Raw genomic sequence first — 20,999 nt, 5'->3', positions numbered from 1 at the left:
GGCTCTATGGAAAGAGTAGAAAACAGTGATGCTATCACAGGACCTGGACAACAGTGACTCTGCTGAGCTGTTAGTGGAAATTCAAGTTGAAAAAGCTTTTTTGATGACAATCTGGTCATGAATATACTTTGCAACATGCATTTCCTTTTTTACTTATTTTTGTTATTTTGTTTTTTCTTTTTCCAACATGCATTTCCTTTCTTTCACAAATTCCACATTGGGGGAATTTCTTTTTCTTTTCTTTTCTTTTTTTTTCTTTTGAGATGGAGTCTTGCTCTGTCTTCCAGGCTGGAGTGCAGTGGCGCGATCACCGGCTCCTGCAACCTCCGGCGATCCTAGGTTCAAGTGATTCTCATACCTCAGCCTTCGAGTAGCTGGGATTACAGGCGTGTGCCACCCTCTGGCTAGTTTTATGTTGCAGTAGAGATGGGGTTTCTTGTTGGCCAAGGCTAGTCCTCCAAGCTCCTGGCCTCCCAGTGATCCAAAGCACCTCCCAAAGATGAGCCACCATGCCCAGCCATGGGGGATTTTTCCAGTCACGTAGAAACATAGGGATGTTCATGGACCTGGCTCTCCCAGATGCTGGAACACAGACAGGCATGGCCATGCTCGTGATGTGCCAGTCAGTAGAAGAGCAGCTACAGAAGCAGCACTTGCAGTGCAGTCCCACAGAGCTGTGTAGGGGCGTGCTTTCGAAGCTCGATGATGTGCCCATGGGTGGAAACAGAAACAAAACAAAAAAAGTAGCCCAGGGCGGGGGCTCATGCTCACTTTGGGAGGCCAAGGCGGAGTGGATCCCTGAGTGGGAGTTCGAGAGACCAGCCACAGCCAACATGGAGAAACCCGTCTCTACTAAAATACAAAATTAGCTAGGTGTGGTGGTGCATGCACCTGTAATCCCAGCTACTCAGGAAAACTGAGACAGGATAATCCACACTTCCAGACAGGAGGCCAGGCATTGGTGGCTCAAGCCTGTAATCCCAGCACTTTGGGAGAGCCCGAGGCAGGCCGGATCCGAGGTCAGGAATCAAGACCATCTAACATGACTAGCAGTAGAAACCCACACGTCTCACTAAAAATACAAAAAAACCAACCGGGCCGAGATGGCAGCCTGTAGTCAGCTACTCCGGAGGCTAGGGCAGGAGAATGGGCGTGAACCAGGGCCCAGGCTGCAGTGAGCTGAGATCAAGCCACTGCACTCCAGCCTAGGCGACAGAGACTCCGTCTCAAAAAAAAAGAAAAAAAAGAATTGAACCCAGGAGGCAGGAGTTACGGTGGTGAGCGAGATCACCTTAGCTGCAGAGTCCCTAGACAACAGAACAAAATTTCGTCCTCAAAAAAAAAGAAACAAAACAAAAATAAGCAGGCAGGTTATCTGGAATTACTGGTCATTCTGTTTCTTCTCTTCTGCTTTATCTGTATCTTCTGGTCTTCCTGCACCTAAACTTTTATTATACTGTTTACTTTTAGGTTCTACGGACCGCAACAAAATGTGAGTTCTACTTTCCTGGCTGGGCGCTGTAGCTCGCGCCTGCTAATCCCAACTCTGGGAGGCTAGAGACAGGCAGATCCACAAGGAATCAGAGATCCGAGACAATCCCTGGCTAGCATGGTGAAACTCCATCTCTACTAAAAATACAAAAATTAATCCCGAGGCGTGAGTGGCGGGGAAGCCTGTAGTCCTCAGCTACTTGAGAGGCTAGAAGTGTGGGAGAATGTAAGGTGTGAATCTGGGAGAGGCGGGCCTGATGAGCCAAAGATAGGCATGCGTCTTGAAAAAAAAAAAAAAGAGAAGTGATTCCCTACTTTCCCGTCTTTTTAAGCTGGGGTTGGGGGCAGCAGCAGGGGGAGCTGAACAACTACCATAGCCCAGCCTGGCTGTTAGTCCTTCATGAAGCTTCGGGACACTGCTGGGAAGAAGTTCTTGGCTAGTTTCACAGCTCTGGCAGCACAGACCCCTCTAGACCAGCTGAGGGGCCCACACAGCCCTGGGCAGGAGACAGGGGCCTGAGGTGGGGGCTCAGCCCAGCCACTGCCGGCAGAGTGGGGCACATGGCCCCCTCCAGGTCACAGGCTCCACACTGGGGATATGGGAGCTCCAGGCCCAAAGAGGCTCAGGAAGTAGCCAGGCAAGTCACGCCTATGCAGAAGATGCTGCGGCGTGGGCTACCATAGTGCCCTGCACCACTCTGCCCCAAAGACTTCCTGGCTGGGAGCGTTTCCTCCTCTGGAAGCCATCCCTTGACCCACTTCCTTCTGCAGAGGCACACACTGTCCCACTTTGCCCTGTCTCTTCCCTGGGTGAGACTGGTGCTCCTGGTGCAGACTGAGGGGACTGTGGCTGCCCCCGGGCAGGGATTTTGCATGCTTTGGTACCCAATACACCCACAACACACCTGTGTGGGAAGAACACGGTCCTAGAGCAAGGTCAACCAGTGAAGCTCCCCCACCTAGGAGGCAGGGAGCCACAAGACAGCCTGACCTGCACGCTTATGGGGAGTTAGGAAGGGAACTCACAGGGCAAGCACAGCAGCACCTGGTACATGGAGCCACAGGCAAAACAGTGAGTGCTTGAACAGCCACGGCAGTTCCGAGGGCTGTGCAGAGGGAATAAGGCGGCCCAGGCACAGACCACCACCCTGTGCCCCAACGCCCAACCTCTCCAGCCCCTCTCCTCAGTGACACATCCCAGAATCACAACCAAGGGCAGCAGCCTGCTGTCACCTGCCCCTAGCCCCACTATCTTTCTGCTGCAGCTAAGGCTTGGTCTGAGTCAGCAACAGCCCCAGGGAAGGAGGGGAGGGTTCTGGCCATGGCACAGGGAAGACGGCCCAGAATCACTTGCCTGGCCAGGCTGAAACGGCGGCTGCCTCAGTTCCCAAGCACCCAGTCTTTGACCCCAGCCCATTCCATGACCACTGGCTCCTTCTCTGTCTTCTGGGTGGAAATCTGGGTCAGGGACGAAGGAAAGGAAGGAAAAACCAAATGGGTGGTTCTCCAGGGGACTGGCTCAGGAGTAATTTGAGGGCACACTCAGGTACTAAATGACCAACCACTATGGGGCTGGGTCTCTGCCCCTACCTGCCGTCCTGTAGATCTGAAACAGGGCCACTGTCCACCCACCTAGAGGCCCCTCTGCCTATGACCTCCCTGCCCCCCAACCTATGATTTCACACTTCAGGGAAGGAAGAGGAATGGGTGGAAGAGGAAGAGTACTGTCAGCATGTGTCCAGCAGAGGGGGCACTAGGAGAACCTGACTGAGCACCAGGCCAGGGCCGGTACTGCCCCTGTCCACTCACACTCAGCTTGCCAGCTCAGCGATGAAGTGCTCGGATACAGGCTGCTCACAAATGCTGGGCTGCTTCTCTGACTTGCCATGGAACTTTCCAGACAACCGCCCCAGGGAGATGGTGTGTGTGATGTGTGAGGGATGCTCACACTGCAACCAGGTCCTTGTCTGAGCTTTGGTACCTCCCCGGCTCCCCACTGCTCACCGGCCGCTCTGCTCTGAGGCCTGTGAGGACACCCTCCATCATGCTCTTCACGTAACACAGACTCCCAGGCTCGCACACACTTTGTTCCTGCATCAAAACGTGTTTCTTCCCCAAATGCCAATGAACTTCCCTTGGGCAGAACGGCCCCGCACACAAAGGGAATGTGGGGTGTTATGAAGAGGCACAGGCCCCGACCCTGGTCACCCAAAGCGGTCCCAGAAATCATTCTGTAACAAGCTAAGGTGGAGCGCTACTGCTCCCACTTTCCTGCACTCCCAGTCCGTAGGTCCAGGACCTCCTCGGTGGTGTTGATGGAAAGGATGGGAGTCACAGCAGTGGCTTTCCAATGCTTTTCATGGAGACCAGCGGTAAGAAATGCACTTTACATCACAGCCCAGCACACGTGTATGTCATGTGTGCACCTGTGTAAAGCGACAGCAGCCAATCAGAACTAACTCCATTCTGTGATGGACACACTGACAACTCCTATTCTATTGTGTTTTGAAGAACTGGTGCATAGTGGCTCCGGCCTGTGACCCTAGCACTTTGGGAAGCCAAGAGTTCTTGAGTGGTTTTGGCAACAAAGCAAGACCTGGTCTCTACAAAAAATATTTTTCTGCCGGGCGGATCACCGCACCAGGAGTTCAAGACCAGCCTGGCCAACATGGTGAAACCCAATCACTAAAAAAGATTTAAAAAATTAGCTGGGTGCAGTGGTGTGCGCCTGTACTCCCAGCTACTCGGGAGGCTGAGGCAGAAGAATCCCTTAAACCCAGAAGCGGAGGTTGCAGTGAGCTGAGATCGCACCACTGCACTCCAGCCTGGGCGACAGGGTGAGACTTTACCTTAAAAAAAAAAAAAAAAAAAAAAATTCTTAGCTGAGTGCGCTGGCGCACACCTGTGGTCCCAAGTAGCTAGGAGGCTGAGAGAGAGCACAGGAAGTCGAGGCGGACGGGCGGGCGGGTCACCCTCCAGTTCGGACAGTCAGCAATGGAAGCTTCAAGGTTTGGGGCTGAACCAAGGGTGGGATCCGGTCTGACGCGCCCGCCTTTCACGGGGACCGCGTACCCCTCACTGGGAGGGCAGCCCGCCTGGAGCCCTCCTGCCGCTGCTCCCCCTGGGGGTCCTGGGGACCCAATGGCCACCACTTTGCCACACGAGCCGCGCGCTCACACACTCCTCACCCGCCGGCCACATCCCGTCTGCGCACTCAGGCCCCTTCCACCAGCGCGCCTCGCTCTCAGGCTCGCTCGCCCTAGCGCACGCGCTCCACCTCCCACTCGCGGTTCCCCCGACACGCGCCCCCGTCCACACTCGCCCTCCACCCCCGCCCTCGCTCACCCTCGCACTCACAGCAACCTTCTCTCACCCTCGTTCACCCTCGCCCTCACACCCTCTCACACGCCCCCTCACACACTCGCTCTCACGCGCCCGCGCGGCGTCGCTCGCGACCCCACGCCCGTCCCGCCCGGGGCCGAACCTCGCTGCCCGGCGCGCCCACTTCGCGAAAGGGAAACTGAGGCGTGCAAGGAGGAGGAGCAGGTCCCGGCCGCCGCGGGGCTCACCTGCATGTCAGGGAGGCCTGACGGCCACACACTCACAGCCGGAAGACGCTCCAGCGCGCCGGAAGTCCCGCCCCAGGCGCCCGCGCGCCGCCGCCGCGCACGGCATGCTGGGACGGAGAGGGGCTGGGCCGGGACTGGGGACGGGCCGGGAGTGGGGTCGGGCCGGGGCGGGGCCGGAGCCCGGGCCAGGCGCGTTCACCTTGAGCCCCTCTAGTGCTCGCGCTAGAGCCGACTCCCAGGTTCCCGGCCCAGGCGGCACTAGGTTCCCAGCGCCACGGCTCCTGGGCAGTCCTGGTGCCCACGGCGTGGGGCCGCACGGGGCCTCGGGCTCCAGGGCCTCTGCCCTGCTGGGCGGTGCCGGGAGAACCCCGCGGTGGGCTCCGCCCCGGCACACTCCTCCCGGGACCCGGAGTCCCCCCAACCGCCGCCTGGGTGGGCCATCTCCATCCCCAGGCCGATGGCGCCCGAGACGCAGTCTCCAGCGGGGACGGCCCGAAACGCGCGCTCTCTCGGTCCGCAGCCCCGCCTTGCACATTGCACAAGCCGGAGCCCCGGGAGGCAAACCGAGTTCCCGACTCAGCCGCTCGTGCTTGGATGAACGCGCGCGTGGCCAGCACTTTCGGTAACCGCGCGTTCTACGCGGCACAGGCTGTCCGACCGCCACACCCAGCCCTAGCCGTTCCCAGCGCAGTTTCCTGCAGAAAACCGCACGGCCGGGCCCCACCCTGCCCCGCTCTGCCGTTCCCGGGGCGCGCGTGGGCTCCGAGACACCCTGCACGGCTGCTTCCCCATTTCTGCTGCTTGGGAGCTTTCTGCTTAAACTAAGCTTTGTTCGTTCTTTCTAGTCACGTTTCCTTCTTTCCCTTCCCGGTATTTTCTGCCAGCTGACGCCCACGCCTTTCCTAGAAGGGGCTGGGGGCTGCATGCAGTGCGAGGCACGTCCCCCACCAGCTGTGGGCTTTCACCCAGCTCAGCACTCGCTCTCAGCAAACGGCTTGGATGGTGGCCTGACACCTGACCTTTGGGGGTGAAGACCTAAAGTCAGCAGAGCTCTGGAAAGGGTCCCAGTAAGCTATGGTAGGTGTCCTCAGGGACATATGCGCAGTCCTCGCAATGCTAAGGAGGCCATGCAATTTAGGAAAGGCGCTTAGCCATTTTAGGATCACATTGAGGTCAGAGGTCTTTGGCTCTAAAGAATTGCAGAATTGGCCGGGCGCGGTGGCTCACGCCTGTAATCCCAGCACTTTGGGAGAGGCGAAGCGGGTGAATCACAAGTCAGGAGATCAAGAGACCATGGTGAAACCCCGTCTCTATAAAAATAGAAAAAAGAATGCTTGAGCGCGGGAGGCGCCTGTAGTCCCAGCTACTCGGGGAGGCTGAGGCAGGAGAATGAAGCGTGAAACCGGGGCCGGAGCTTGCAGTGGGCAGTTGCACCTGCACTCCCAGCCTGGGCAACAGAGCAAGACTCCCGTCTCAAAAAAAAAAATTGCAGAATCGATGGGGCCACCGCCTTTAATCCCAGCACTTTGGGAGACCAAAGTTGGGTGAATCCTCGGAATCAGGAGTTGAGACCAGCCCACAGCCAACATGGTGAAACCCTGTCTCTACTAAAAATACAAAAATTAGTCAGGCATGGTGGCATGCCTGTAATCTAACTACTGGGAGGCTGGCCTTGGGAGAATTACTTGAACCTGGGAGGCAGGAGTTGCAGGGAGCAGAGATCCTCTGCACTCCAGCTTGGGTGATAAAGTAAGACTCAGCCTCAAAAAAAAAAAAAAAAAAAGTGCAGAATCTACTTAGGGTTCCTCTGGGCCAGAACTACAGACCCCAAGAGCAGATGGGAGGATAGGGAAGCCCCAGCTAGGCCCTCTGCAGAGCTCCCACGGTCCGGGTTCTGGGGGAGTCTTGTCAGTTGCCAGCACAAAGTGGTCCGCCTCCCAAACTGCATAGTTTGTGCCAATGGGCCCTGTGTACCTGGATTGAAAACTGACTTCTTTAGGTGGGCACCCATCTTTTACCCAGCCTCAGGAAGATGTTGAATGAGACATACCAAGGTTTAAGAGACTCAGAACCAAAGTGTTAGCATTCCTGTATTAAGTGAAACTTGAACACATTTAAGTATTTTTATGTTTTGTTTTTTTGTTTTGTTTTTTGTTTTGGAGTCTCGCTCTGTAAGCCCAGGCTGGAGTGCAGTGGCGGTCTCAGCTCACTGCAACTCAGCCTCCCGAGGTTCATTCTCCTGCCTCAGCCTCCCGAGTAGCTGGGACTACGGCCAGCCACCTGCATCGCCTAGTTTTTGTATTTCTTAATAGAGGCGGGGTTTCACCGTGTTAGCAGGATGGTCGATCTCCTGACCTCGTGATCCGTGCATCTGGGCCTCCCAAAGTGCTGGGGTTACAGGCTTTGAGCCACGCTTCGGCCATTATTTTATGTTTTGAACATCTAGGAATAACTTGCAGTTCTACGTTTACATTTGGTCTATTGCTTGTAGCGGAGTTTTTAGCTGGGTGTAGTGGCTGACCCCTGTAATCCCAATGCTTTGGGAGGCCAAAAGAACTGAAAAATAAACCCCCACTCCAAAAAAAGTATTACAATGAAACAGGGGTTTCACTCTGTCACTCAGGCTGGAGTGCAGTGGATCATAGTTCACTGCAGCCTCCCACCTCTAGGCTTAAGCAATCCTCCTGCCTGGAAGCCTTGCCAAATGCTGGAATTATAGACATAAGCCACCTCACTACGCCAATGCATGAGTTACTGAAGCGCCCAAGATTCTGTTGTCAACTCAGACAACCTAAAGCATGCAAAAAACCTAAAGCATACAAAAAGGAGTGAAAAGAGACTTCATTTATAAATTGTTTGAAATGTTGAAAATTGCTTAATTGAGTTTGTAGATGGGACCAAATATTATGCAGAAGCCCCTTTAAAGTGGCCACAGGCCGGGCGGGGTTGCTCACACCTGTAATCCCAGCACTTTGGGAGGCCGAGGTGGGCGGATTGCCTGAGCTCAGGAGTTTGAGACCAGCCTGGGCAACATCTCTACTAAAATACAAAAAATTAGCTGGGCTTGGTGATAGGCACCTATAGTCATAGCTACTTGGGAGGCTGAGGTGTGAGAATCGCTTGAACCGGGGAGGTAGAGAATGCAATGAGCCGAGGTTGAGCCACTGCACTCCAGCCTGGGCAACAGAGTAAGAATGTTTAAAAAAAAAAAAAAAAAAAAAAGGCTGGGCACAGTGGCACATGCCTGTATTGCCAGCACTTTGGGAGGCCAAGGCAGGCGGATCACTTGATCTCAGATTACCTGAGCTCAGGAGTTCGAGACCAGTCTGGGCAACATGGTGAAACCCCCCTCTCTACTAAAAATACAAAAAAATTAATCGGGCATGGTGGTGTGCACCTGTAATCCCAGCTACTCGAGAGGCTGAGGTAGGAGAATTGCTTGAACCTGGGAGGTGGAGGTTGCAGCGAGCTGAGATTGCGCCGTTGCACTCCAGCCTGGGTGACAGAGCAAGACTCTGTCTCCAAAAAAAGAACAAAAGTGACTATAAAGTCTTCTAGGCTTACAAAGGGATTAATAGGGGTTTGTAAAATTGAACTTAACAGGTTAATAAATTGGGTTTTGAATTTATAACTTCAATGTATTGAAATTAAATTTTAATAAATCAAATCCTCACTGTTGAAATGTAATGTAAATCCAAGCATAACCACCTTGCCCAGGCACTAAACCAGCCCTCAGCCCCCCATTCCTAGCCCTCCCTACCAGGGGTGGGTGTGGGGTGCTCTGGCGGAGGTCCAGGCTCTGCCCTGTAGGCCCGGGTCTGACCTGCCCTGAAGCCCTCCTGCTTGCCCACGGCCTGTCTGCAGTGGGCATAGGGGGACAGAGGAGGGCAGGGGCAGCCCGGTGGGGTGAGGAGGCCTGTAGAGATGAGTGTTTTTGTTGCTGACTGGATCCCTGGCTCCTGCTTTGGGAGACCCCATGCCTTACCTGGCATGTTCCTGGGTCCCCAGCCTGAGGATGCCTCTCAGAGACATCCTCAAAAGCACTGGAAGGCTGGGAGTGGTGGTTCATGCCTGTAATCCCAGCGCTCTGGGAGGCTGATCACTTGAGCCCAGGAGATCAAGGCTGCAGTGAGCCGTGATTGCACTGCTGCACTCCAGCCTGGGCGACAGACAGGACCCTGTCTCCAAAAAAAAAAAAAAAAAAAATTACTCGCACCTGGTTGTTGGAGGTGCCTGGTGGCTGTGAGGTCTTTGGGGCTGGGTTTTTGTCTTCCCCGAGCTGGCCAGTGCTCCTGGGTGGGGTCGCAGGCAGCTCTGGGCGACTCCTCATTTGCAGAGTCAGCACAGGCAGGGCCCTTCTCGACAGTGGCAGCCTCGTGACTCTGTCCTGTTCTAACTAAGAGACCTTGGCCTGGGTCACCCAGAGGGCAGGACCTGGGCCACTATTGCTGACCATGTCCTGTCACTCCTAGGCCTTGAAACATTCCAGTTTAGAGACCGGAAGCCCAGGAAGAGAAGGACACACACCAGCACTCCCTGCTGCCGAGCCCTCCCCACCTGTGGACGGAGACATCCTCTCTGGGTGCTGGGATAAGCAAATCCAGGGCCAGCAGGAGGGAGAAGTGGCATACTCACGCCCAGCGGAAGCTTCTGGATCCAATGCCAGAGCCAGCACAGCAGATCTCTGTCTGTGTCCCACGTGTGGGCCCCTGTTGGCCTGGCCAGCCCTGGCCAGTGACAGTTGCGTGTAGGTGTCTGGTTGGCTGCCAGGCTGATGCTGAGCCCTAAGGCGGGCATATGTGGTGGTACATGGCCCTAGCTGTGTGTATTTGCCTTTTGCAAAGGGCTGTGCATCATGGCATCATTGTGGGTTTCATGCTTCTCTCTATCACACAGCCAACTTAAAGTACCGCAAGCTGGCCGGGTGTGGCGGCTCACATTTTGGGAGGCTGGGAAGGGCAGATTGCTTGAGCCTCAGGAGTTTGAGACCAGCCTGGACAACGTGGTGAAACCTCGCCTCTACAAAAACATTTATAGATTAGTTGGTCCTGGTGGTGCATATCTATAGTCCCAGCTCCTTGGGAGGCTGTGTGGGAGGGTCATCTGAGGCCACTGCACTCCTGCCCAGGTGACAGAGCCAGACCCTGTCTCAAAAAAAGAAAAAAAAAAGAAAAACTCTGAAAGCAAAGGGGAGGGGCCGGCTGCCTGGCCTTGATGAGGTCAAGAGGTAGCATTTCTCCACAGTGGTGGGTTGAATGGCGGCCCCGGAAAGCTTCTCTAAGTCCTCGCCCCCATACCCATGAATGCAACCGTGCAACCGTATCTAGAAATAGGATCTCAGCTGGGCGCAGCGGCTCACACCTGTAATCCCAGCACTTTGGGAGGCTGAGGCAGGTGGATCACCTGAGGTCAGGTGTTCAAGACCAAACCTGGCCAACATGGTGAGACCCCATCTCTACTAAAAATACAAAAATTAGCCGGGCATGGTGGCATGCACCTGTAGTCCCAGCTACTCCAGAGGCTGAGGCAGAAGAATCCCTTGAACTTGGGAGGTGGAGGCTGCAGTGGGCTGAGATTGCAACACTGCACTCCAGCCTGGGAGACAGAGTGAGACTCTTGTCTCAAACAACAACAACAACAACAACAACAAATAGAAATAGGATCTCTGCAGAGGTAACCAGGGTGAGGGTCTTGGGATGAGATCATTCTGGATATAGGGTGGGCCCTAAATCCATTGACAGGGGTCCTTGTAGGAAGAGAAGGAAGGTTGGGCACAGTGGCTCACGCCTGTAATCCCAGCACTTTGGGAGGCCAAGGCGGGTGGATTACTTGAGGTCAGGAGTTCAAGACCAGCCTGGCTAACATGGCAAAACCCCATCTCTACTAAAAATACAAAAATTAGCTGGGTGTGGTGGCACACACCTGTAGTCCCAGCTACTCGGGAGGCTGAGGCAGGAGAATTGCTTGAACTCGGGAGGCAGAGGTTGCAGTGAGCCAAGGTCTCATCACTGCACTCCAGCCTGCGCAACAGAGTGAGACTCCGTCTTTAAAAAAAAAAAAAAAAAAAAAAGGAACAGAAGGGAGAAGCAGCATTGAGCCAGATGCAAGGGGTGAATGTTGAGGCGGGGCCTCCAGAAGGAACCAACCCCACTGACACCTGCTTCTGCGTTTTGAATGACGAGGCCAGAATGCGTTTCTGTTGAGTTGCAGCCTCTGATTTGTGGTCATTTTTCAGAGAGTCTTAGGAAGCTCATATGGCTGTGTGGAAAGCCTGCAGTGATAATTTTAGTCAGTATGCTTTCTTTTTTTAAATCTTTTTTTTTGGAGTCTTGCTCTGTTGCCCAGGCTGGAATGCAGTGGTGCCATCTTGGCTCACTGCAACCTCCACCTCCTGAGTTCAAGCAATTCTCTTGCCTCAGCCTCCCAAGTAGCTGGGATTACAGGCACCTGCCAACACGCCCGGCTAATGTTTGTATTTTTAGTAGAGATAGGGTATTACCATGTTGGCTGGGCTGATTCTTGAACTCCTGACCTTAGGTGATCCGCCCACCTCGGCCTCCCAAAGTGCTGAGATTACAGGTGTCCGCCACTGTGCCAGCCTTATTTTCTAACTCTCTTTTTCTCAGACCAACCTTAAAATTGATGAATATTCCATCAGCTCACCTGACTGGGCCTACAGAGAAGCCTGGGCTGGAGGCCGGGTGGGTGGGTGCTGGCCCGGAGGGAAGTGCTTGCTGCAAAACCGCCTGGTCAGGGATCCCCTCGGGTGCTGGGAAACTGACGGTGAGCAGGGCTGGTCTGGCCTGTAGAACCGGGGGGGCATTGCTCCACGGGGGTCTGAGGGAGCCCAGAGGCTGTAGACTCCTGCTCTGGGGCTAACAGGAGGCCTGGAGTAGCAGCATCTGTAGGTGGGGGAACAACAGGATTTTCATGGCACCTCCCCACCCCTCCCCCAGCTGGTGTCACCTGCTGTATGGCTCCTGTGTGGCTCTGGGCATTTGGGGAGGTGAGGGGCATTTACTGATGACTGATGGTGCCTGTGGGAGTGGACTTGGTGGTGCTGATGAGGAGACACAGGACAGAATGGGGGACATCCTGACATGCCCTGGAGCCCCAGAGGCTTCATGACACCCCCCACGTTGTCCTTGGGGTGCACCTTACACACTGAGGCCTGGTAATCATTAGGTGTTCCTTAGGATCTAGGTTTGTCTGGGTGTAGCAGAGCCCCCAGCCACGCTGTTCCAGACGGAGTGCTAGCCATCAAACTGTTCTGAGGAGGGGGTGGAAAGGCAGGAATTCAACATCCTGCCCCAGACGGGCACACGTCACCTCTGTTACGGGGTGAATTTTGTTTCCTAAAAACACATATGTTAGCCGGGTGTGGTGGCTCACACCTGTAATCCCAGCACTTTGGGAGGCCAAGGCAGGCAGATGACCAGGTCAGGAGATCGAGACCATCCTGCCTAACACGGTGAAACCCTGTTTCTACTAAAAATACAAAAAATTAGCCGGGCGTGGTGGCGGGCGCCTGTAGTCCCAGCTACTCAGGAGGCTGGGGCAGGAGAATGGCGTGAACCCAGGAGGCGGAGCTTGCAGTGAGATTGCGCTTCTGTACTCCAGCCTCGGAGGCGACAGAGCATGGACTCCGTCTCAAAAAAAAAAAAAAAAAAACCCACATATGTTAAGTCCTAGCCCCAGTGCCTCAGGATGTGACCTAATTTGGAGGATTGTGGCAGATGTAATTAGTTCAGATGAGGTCACTAGGGTGGGCCCTAATCCAATAGGACTGGTGTCCTTTTTAGAAGAGGAGATTATGGCCTTACGCAGTGGCTCGCACCTGTAATCCCAGCACTTTGGGAGGCCGAGGCAGGCAGATCACTTGAAGCCAGGAGTTCCAGACCAGCGTGGACAACACAGTGAAACCACAGCTCTAGGTCAGACACAGTGGCTCACCCTGTAATCCCAGCACTTTGGGGAGGCCAAGACGGGCAGATCACAAGGTCAGGAGATCGAGACCATCCTGGCTAACATGGTGTGAAACGCCATCTCTACTAAAAAATACAGAAAATCAGCCGGGTGTGGTGGCAGGCACCTGTAGTCCCAGCCACTTGGGAGGTCGAGGCAGGAGAATGGCATGAACCTGGGAGGCGGAGCTTGCTGTGAGCTGAGATTGCGCTGCTGCACTCCAGCCTGGGCGACACAGCGAGACTCCATCTCAAAAAGAAGAAACCACAGCTCTACTAAAAATTTAAAAAAAAAAAAAAAAAATTAGCTGCATGTGGTGGTGCATGCCTGTAATCCCAGCTACTCAGGAGGCTGAGGCTGGAGAATCACTTGAACCCCAGAGGCAGAGGTTACAGTGAGCTGAGATCACGCCATTGTCCTCCAGCCTGGGGGACAAGAGCAAAACTCCATCTCAGAAAAAAAAGAGGAAATGAGGACACAGAGGAGCACCCTGTGCAGACCCAGGGAGAAGATGGCATCCGTAAAGCCAGGGAGAGAGGCCTCAGGAAGAGCAGGCCTGGTGGACATCTGGATTTGGACTTCCAGCCTCCAGGACTATGGGAAGACAAATGTCTGTGGTTCCAGCTGCCCAGGGTATGGGACGCTGCAGGGCAGGCCCAGATCCAATCTCCCTGCATATTCTGTTGTTACCAGGCAATGCCTAGCTGCAAAGGAGGCTGGGAAATGTAGTCTTGATTCTGGGTGGCCACACGCCCACCAAGTCAGGAGATCAGCTACTGTAGAAGGAGGGGAGACTCAGCGGCAGTGGTGGACTCGCAGTCTGTGCCGTCGCAGCGCCTGTGCAGGTCTGCAGAGCACACAGGGTACGTGCTGCTTCCTGCTCATTGGGTAGCCATGTGACAACCGAGTCCCTGGGAATTAAACCAGCAGAGAGCTCAGCTCTGCAGGGAGGTAATAAAGGTGTCCTGCCATCCCTGCCAGGCTGAAGCAATCAGCAGTGCTGACACTCTCTGTATATTTGGAGTGCCAGAGGCTGTGGGTTTTTCCCTTCTTTTTTTTTTGAGAGTCTCATGTCACTCAGGCTGGAGTGTGGTGGTGTGATTTTGGCTCACTGCAACCTCCACCTTCAGGATTCAAGCAATTCTGGTGCCTCAGCCTACCAGTAGCTGGTATTACAGGTGCCCACCACCACGCCCGGCTAATTTTCATATTTTTAGTAGACATAGGGTTTCACTATGTTGGCCAGGCTGGTCTCAAACTCCTGACCTCAAGTGATCCACCTGCCTTGGCCTCCCAAAGTGCTAGGATCACAGGTGTCAGCCACCACACCTGGCCAGCTGTGGGGTTTTTCTTAGTTTATATTCTTTCACTCTTCCTTTTAACGTTAGAATTCCCAGAGCTGGGCCAGGCGCAGTAGCTCACACCCGTAATCCCAGCACTTTGAGAGGTCAAGGCATGGTCCTGGGCTGATGCGATTTGCTGCTGCGGGAGAAATGACCAGGACAGTGGCTTCCCTTGGCATCACCAGTGAGTGAGGCCACAGAGGTTCGTGACAGTCCTGCAGCCCCACTTTGCTGCCAGGCTGGCTGGGCAGGGGAGCAGAACGGGTGTGTGCTGCGCATCCACATGGTGTGGTTGGCGTCTGATGGTGTGGAAGTCCAGTGCGGGATAGTCAGGCTGGCAAAATGGGTTACACCTCAGAACTGCCTTGTATGCTCTTAAAAACCCCAGCACTTAGGCTGTACACCCTGGCCCATCCCATCAGACCCTCTGAGGGTGTCACTAGTTATCAGCCGCTCCACTGGTCTACCCCTTGGGTTAAGAAGGGGCTCCCAGGATTTCCACGTCGCCTTCCTGTTACAGTAGGTAGCCAGTCAGACATGAACGGGGCGGGAGAGGGCTCCCCCGCTTCCAACCAGGAAAGTCAGTCGACCATCAGGTGATGGTCAGGGAGCTGTTTGTTTGTTTGTTGTTGTTTTGTTCTTTTTTTTTTTTTTTTTGAGATGGAGTCTTGCTCTGTCACGCAGGCTGGAGTGCAGTGGCATGATCTCAGCTCACCGCAACCTCCGCCTCCCAGGTTCACACCATTCTTCTGCCTCAGCCTCCCAAGTAGCTGGGACTACAGGCACCTGGCTATCACCGCGCCTGGCTAATTTTTTGTATTTTTAGTAGAGACGGGATTTCACTGTGTTAGCCAGGATGGTCTCGATCTCTTGACCTCGTGATCTGTCTGCCTTGGCCTCCCAAAGTGTTGGGATTACAGGCGTGAGTCACCGTGCCCGGCCTTTTTTTTGAGACGGAGTCTAGCTCTGTCACCAGGCTGAATTGCCTGGCTGTTAGTTTGTTTTTGAGAGAGCCTCGCTCTGTCGCCCAGGCTGGCTCACTACAACCTCCATCTCCTGGGTTCAAGTGATTCTCCTGCCTCAGCCTCCTGGGTAGCTGGGACTACGGGCATGCACCACCTTACCCAGCCAATTTTTGTTGTTTTTTTTTTTGAGACGGACTCTCGCTCTGTCACCCAGACTGGAGTGCAGTGGTGCAATCTTGGCTCACTGCAACCTCTGCCTGCCTGGTTTAAGCAATTATCCTGCCTCAACCTCCCAGGTAGTTGGGACTACAGGCATGCACCACCATGCCCTTCTAATTTTTTATTTTTATTTTTATTTATTTATTTATTTATTTATTTATTTTTTTGAGACGGAGTCTCGCTCTGTCACCCAGGCTGGAATGCAGTGGCCGAATCTCAGCTCACTACAAGCTCCGCCTCCCAGGTTTACGCCATTCTCCTGCCTCAGCCTCCCGAGTAGCTGGGACTACAGGTGCCCACCACCTCGCCCAGCTAGTTTTTTGTATTTTTTAGTAGAGACAGTGTTTCACCGGGTTAGCCAGGATGGTCTCGATCTGCTGACCTCGTGATCCGCCCGTCTTGGCCTCCCAAAGTGCTAGGATTACAGGCTTGAGCCACCGCGCCTGGCCTATTTTATTTATTTATTTATTTTTTTGAGATGGAGTCTCGCTCTGTCGCCCAGGCTGGAGTGCAGTGGCACGATCTCAGCTCACTGCAAGCTCCGCCTCCCCAGTTCACGCCATTCTCCTGCCTCAGCCTCCCGAATAGCTGGGACTATAGGTGCTCACCACCACGCCCAGCTAATTTTTTGTATTTTTAGTAGAGACTGGGTTTCACCATGTTGGCCAGGCTGGTCTTGAACTCCTGACCTCGTGATTCCCCTGCCTCGGCCTCCCAAAGTGCTGGGATTACAGGCGTGAGCCACTGTGCCTGGCCTTGACCATACATCTTATGCAGGAGCTTAGGGGGCTGCCCCTCTGTTGGCCCAAGGGTCCCCTGAGCAGGTATCCCCCACCAGAGGCTGCTTGGGACAGACCTTGATGATGTCATCACCCTTCTGCCTAGTGAAGTGTCTGGCCTCCTTGGCCTTGGTCACCCCCAGCTGCCCTTCTCCTTTGAGAGCAGGGGGCCCACTGATGTGGCTGCACCCCCACAGCCTCAGAGGATGGCCCTGAGAGCCTGTGAAGGTGCTGGCCCTGTGCAAGTTACACATTTCCAAGCCTTTGGCAGGAAGGGTCTCCTAAGGAGAGGCTGGGCAGGTTCAGTCCCTGAGTCCACTGAGCCCCTTTCTCTGCATTATGTCCAGGGATTTCAGGCTTTGTAACCATGTTTTAGGGGCCGCCCTGCCTGTAGCTTCCAGGAATTTGGCCCAGCAGCAGCCAGAGGGACCCTGGGCTGCCAGGCCGGCTCAGTTGATCCAGACACCGTGGGTGCCGCAAGGGACCCAGCTGTTGCCCGGGGCCTGTCTCTTGGAACCCATCCTACACGTGTTCTGTGGGGCTTTGTTGACAGAAACTCAGCTTCCTGCCATTCACAGGTGCCCGGTCTTCCCCCTCAGGTGCGATTGTGGGTGTGGATGCGATTGTGGGGCTTGACTCTCCCAGGATCGAGGGCTGAGCTGGGCGGGGGCTCTTGGGAAGTGGGACTTAGGGTCCCAGGTTATCGAATGTACCCCATGCCAGTTCTCTGTGCCCTGCACAGCACTCCAGCTCTCCTGCCAGACGTCTGGGGAGGCTGCACCTCCCACCCTCACGGCTGCTTTGCTGCTGTCTGGTCCCAGCTGTTAATGGCTTTGCATTCCCCCAGCTTTGCGGTGGTGAGAAAGATGTGCGGTCATGGCGGCTCCCACCCTCCCCACGATGAGCACTCAGGAGCCTGAGCTCATCCTCTCCTTCTTCAAGTGGGCTGGCTGTACCTGAAGCACCCACCCACCACAGAGTTCCAGAATGCACCCCTCATACCTCCCACCCTTCCATGGCAGGGGACAGTCAGTTCTCACAGCCTTCCCTGAGCATGTCAGTCCTGGGGACCGTAGGTGCTCAGATGATCACAGGGGGTCACGGGGGGCCACGGGGTCTGAGCATGCCACCTCACTGCCTGAACTCCTGTGAGTGCCCAGGGCCCAGCTGTACATGGAACAGGCTGCCAGCCCCTCTTCTGGAAGGGTCATTGTCTGCGACACACACCGGAGATGATGACAAGGAAACTGGGTCATTTGTAAAACGGACAGGTTCAGGTCTGGGTAGGACCCAGGGCATGGCCAGCTACCTCTGCAGGGGCTGTGTGTTGGGGAACCCCGCTGCAGTGAGACAGCATCTCCACACCTCAGCTCGGAGCCGCGGCCTGTTTCCCTTCATGATGCACACGTCGGGCTTGCATCTGCGGATCCTGGCTTCCCCACGGCTGTGGATGAAGGAAAGCGACTGGTCCCCACCTCTACCCTTGGGAACAGTACTGTGACCTTGAGTGGCTAAAATATGACAAACGTTCAAATAACTTAAAAAACGGCCTGGCGCAGTGACTCACACCTGTAATTCCAGCACTTTGGGAGGCTGAGGCGGGCGGATCACGAGGTCAGGAGATCGAGACCATCCTGGCCAACATGGTGAAACCCTGTCTCTGCTAAAAATACAAATAATTAGCCAGGCGTGGTGGTGCACGCCTGTAATCCCAGCCACTGAGAAGGCTGAGGCAAGAGAATCGCTTGAACCCGAGAGGCGGAGGTTGCAGTGAGCTGAGATCATGCCATTGCACTCCAGCCTGGGCAACAGAGCAAGACTCCGTCTTGAGAAAAAAAAAAAGAGAAAGAAACTGAGGCTGGGCACAGTGGCCTGTAATCTTAGCACTTTGGGAAGCCAAGGCGGGAGGCTTGCTTGAGCCCAGGAGTTCAAGACCAGCTTGGGCTGGTCTAGTGAGCCCCATCTCCACAAAAAATCAGAAACCTAGCCAGGTGTGGTGGCATGCACCTGCAGTCTCAGCACTTTGGGAGCCAAGGCAGGAGGATGGTTTGAGCCCAGAAGGTCGAGGCTATAGTGATTCATGATTGCACCACTGCACTCCAGCCCGGGAGACAAAGGGAGAGACCCTGTCTCTAAAATTAAACATAAATAGGCTGGGCGTGGTGGTTTACGCCTGTAATCCCAGCACTTTGGGAGGTGGAGACGAGCGGATCACAAGGTCAGTAGATCGAGACCCTCCTGGCTAACACAGTGAAACCCCGTCTCTACTAAAAATACCAAAAAATTAGCTGGGCGTAGTGGCAGGCACCTGTAATCCCAGCTACTCGGGAGGCTGAGGCAGGAGAATGGCGTGAACCCGGGAGGCGGAGCTTGCAGTGAGCCAAGATCACGCCACTGCACTCCAGCCTGGGTGACAGAGCGAGACTCCGTCTCAAAAAAAAAAAAAAAAAGAAAAAATCAAAAAGAAAAATAAAATTAAACATAAATAAATAAATAAACAGGCCAGGGATAGTGGCTCACATCTGTAATCCCAGCACTTTGAGAGACACAGGCAGGCGGAATGCTGGGATTACAGGAGTTCAAGACCGGCTTGGGCACCATGGCGAAATGCCACCACTACAAAAAATAAAATAAAAAAAAAAGAAAATAAAAAAAAGAAAAAACTGTTTCCTAGCACTGCACACTCCTGAAGCTGGCCTCTCGCTAGCCGAGGAGTGGCAGTGGTCAGGGAGGTCCACACAGACTCAGGCCCAAGGCTGGGACTGGAGTAAATGATCTGGAGGGCTTGTGTGTCTGCAACGGCAACGGCGCTGGAAGGAGGTGGGGATTCTTTTGCATGGGTCCCTCTGGGACCCCTCAACACTCTTGCGTGGACAGGAGGACGTCTGTGGGAGTCCCAGAGTTGGCACTGTGGAGGAGTATTCCGAGCGGGCAGAGGGGGACGCCTGCCAGGCCCAAGCCCTCCTGTGGGCAGCCCCTGCAGCCCCCACATTGCCCTGCTCTGTGAGTGGCTGCTGGTGGGGGGGGCACAGTGGTCTGCTTGTCTCGGTCTTCGGCACTGCCACTGCCAATGGGAGCTCGGATTAGGCACGCCAGCCTCCTGGCGCCCAGAGCACACACTCTGCCCATGCGTGTTAGTGGACGGTCCTCGTGACTCTTGGGACTGTCCCGGAGAGCAGCCCAGGACCCCTCACATGGCACAAGACGCTCTTGTGTCCAGAATGGCCTTTATTTGTCGTCAGGGATAGGGGAGGGAAGCTTCTTAGTGGAAGGGAACAGCTGAAGGATGAATGGCCCCGGGACCACTTTCTCTGCCGGGAGGTAGCACTGGGAGAGGATGGGGACCCGGGAGGGGCGTACCCTCCTCCAGGAAGGCCTCTGCCGGGTCGGCTCCGTGACTCTGTCTTGGAAAGTGATGAACTTGGTTGCCTGACACCGACTGGGGTCTGTCACAGATCTTGATTTTCCCCAGCAGTTCTGGAGGCCCAGAGCCTGGGTGTGGCATCCAGTTCATTGGGGAGGGGCATGGGTCCTGCCCCCACCTCCTAGCCGGGCTCCACCAGGGCTAAGCGCTCATCTGGGGCTGTGCAAGTGAGCCAGGGTGGGGCAAAGTCCTGGCTGGTGGGTCTGGGCCAGTTCCAGGTACAGGGTCCAGATCCCCCCACTCCCGGAGGAGGGAGCTTCCTCTTCAAAGCCATCTGGCTCTGGGAAGGACAGCGAGGCAGGGCCATCTGCTTCCACACTCCCTGGGGTCTCTTCCTGGCCTAGGCCCAGAGCTGTGCAGCCTGGCCCAGAAGGTCCTCCCTCCCGCTGCGTCCACGGGGGTCCCTAGGCCTCCAGCTCGCAGCGGTGCAGAGGGCCGGGGAGCAGAGGGGGCCCTGGCAACAGTGGCAAAAAGTCTTGGCGCCGAGGGACTGGATTCCACAGTGAGCTGCAGCCCCGGCCGCCATCACTGGGGTGGGGTGGGCGGTTGTTTCTCTGCAGGCCCAGGTGATGTGGTGGGGGCGCCTGGACTGCCACACAGACCCTGGGTTGGGCTGGGCACGGGGCCCGCCTGGCTCCCAGCTCGGGGACCGCAAGAGATGTGGCCCTGGCCGCTCAGGGCGGCAGAAGGGGCGGCTCAGTCCCAGTCTCAGGATACGGGGCTGGGGGAGGGTTTCCTCCCCAAAGGCTGTCCCGAGGCTGTGACCCCTTCGCCCAGAGCCCCGGCTTCCTCCTGGCGCCGCCCTCCCGGCCCCGGTCCACCCCGGACAAACAAGGCCCTGGCAGCGAAGCCCCTCCGCCGCCCAGCGCTCACAGGTCGTTTATTCCAAGTAGGAAAACGGAGACCTGCTCGGGGCAATCTAGGGGGGCCAACGCCCAGGGCGAGGCTGCAGCGTGTGCCTGCGTGGTCGCCTCTTTTGCAGTGACCACCAACAATGAAGACGGCGGCCGTCCTGCTCACGCGAGTTCCCGCCCGGATCCACGCCCTTCCCGTGGGGGACGCGGTCGGCAGCGCCAACCCGGCGCGGCACCGGGACGCGAACCCGCGGCTCCAGTGGCTCCGTCCGTGGCGTCCGCCTGCAGGGGGCGCCCCCGCGCCTGCCTCGACCGGCTCGTCCCCGCGCCGCGGACGCGCGCGCGCTGTCTCACGCGACACCCGCCCCGGCCGCCGTCCGTCGCAGCTCG

The 20,999-nt window shown here is 55.6% G+C and overlaps 1 protein-coding gene across 3 annotated transcripts in view; it reads right to left on the bottom strand.

Moving 5' to 3' along the window:
• CHID1 (chitinase domain containing 1) overlaps nt 1–5,696 on the bottom strand; it is a 44,121-nt gene extending 38,425 nt beyond the window's left edge. Inside the window, exon 1 of one of the 3 annotated variants that reach the window (XM_003909352.5) lies at nt 5,061–5,696. The gene's annotated coding sequence lies outside the window, so the exon portion shown is untranslated. Of the gene's footprint in view, nt 1–4,975; nt 4,998–5,060 lie in introns of those variants that run through there. The other 2 variants (XM_021925390.2, XM_009185262.4) reach the window with 2 other exon arrangements.
• Nucleotides 5,697–20,999: the final 15,303 nt, after the last annotated feature.

The sequence above is a fragment of the Papio anubis genome, chromosome 12, assembly GCF_008728515.1.
Source record: "Papio anubis isolate 15944 chromosome 12, Panubis1.0, whole genome shotgun sequence".
In the NCBI taxonomy this organism is placed as follows: domain Eukaryota; kingdom Metazoa; phylum Chordata; class Mammalia; order Primates; family Cercopithecidae; genus Papio; species Papio anubis.
This window is presented reverse-complemented; position numbering and strand designations above follow the sequence as displayed.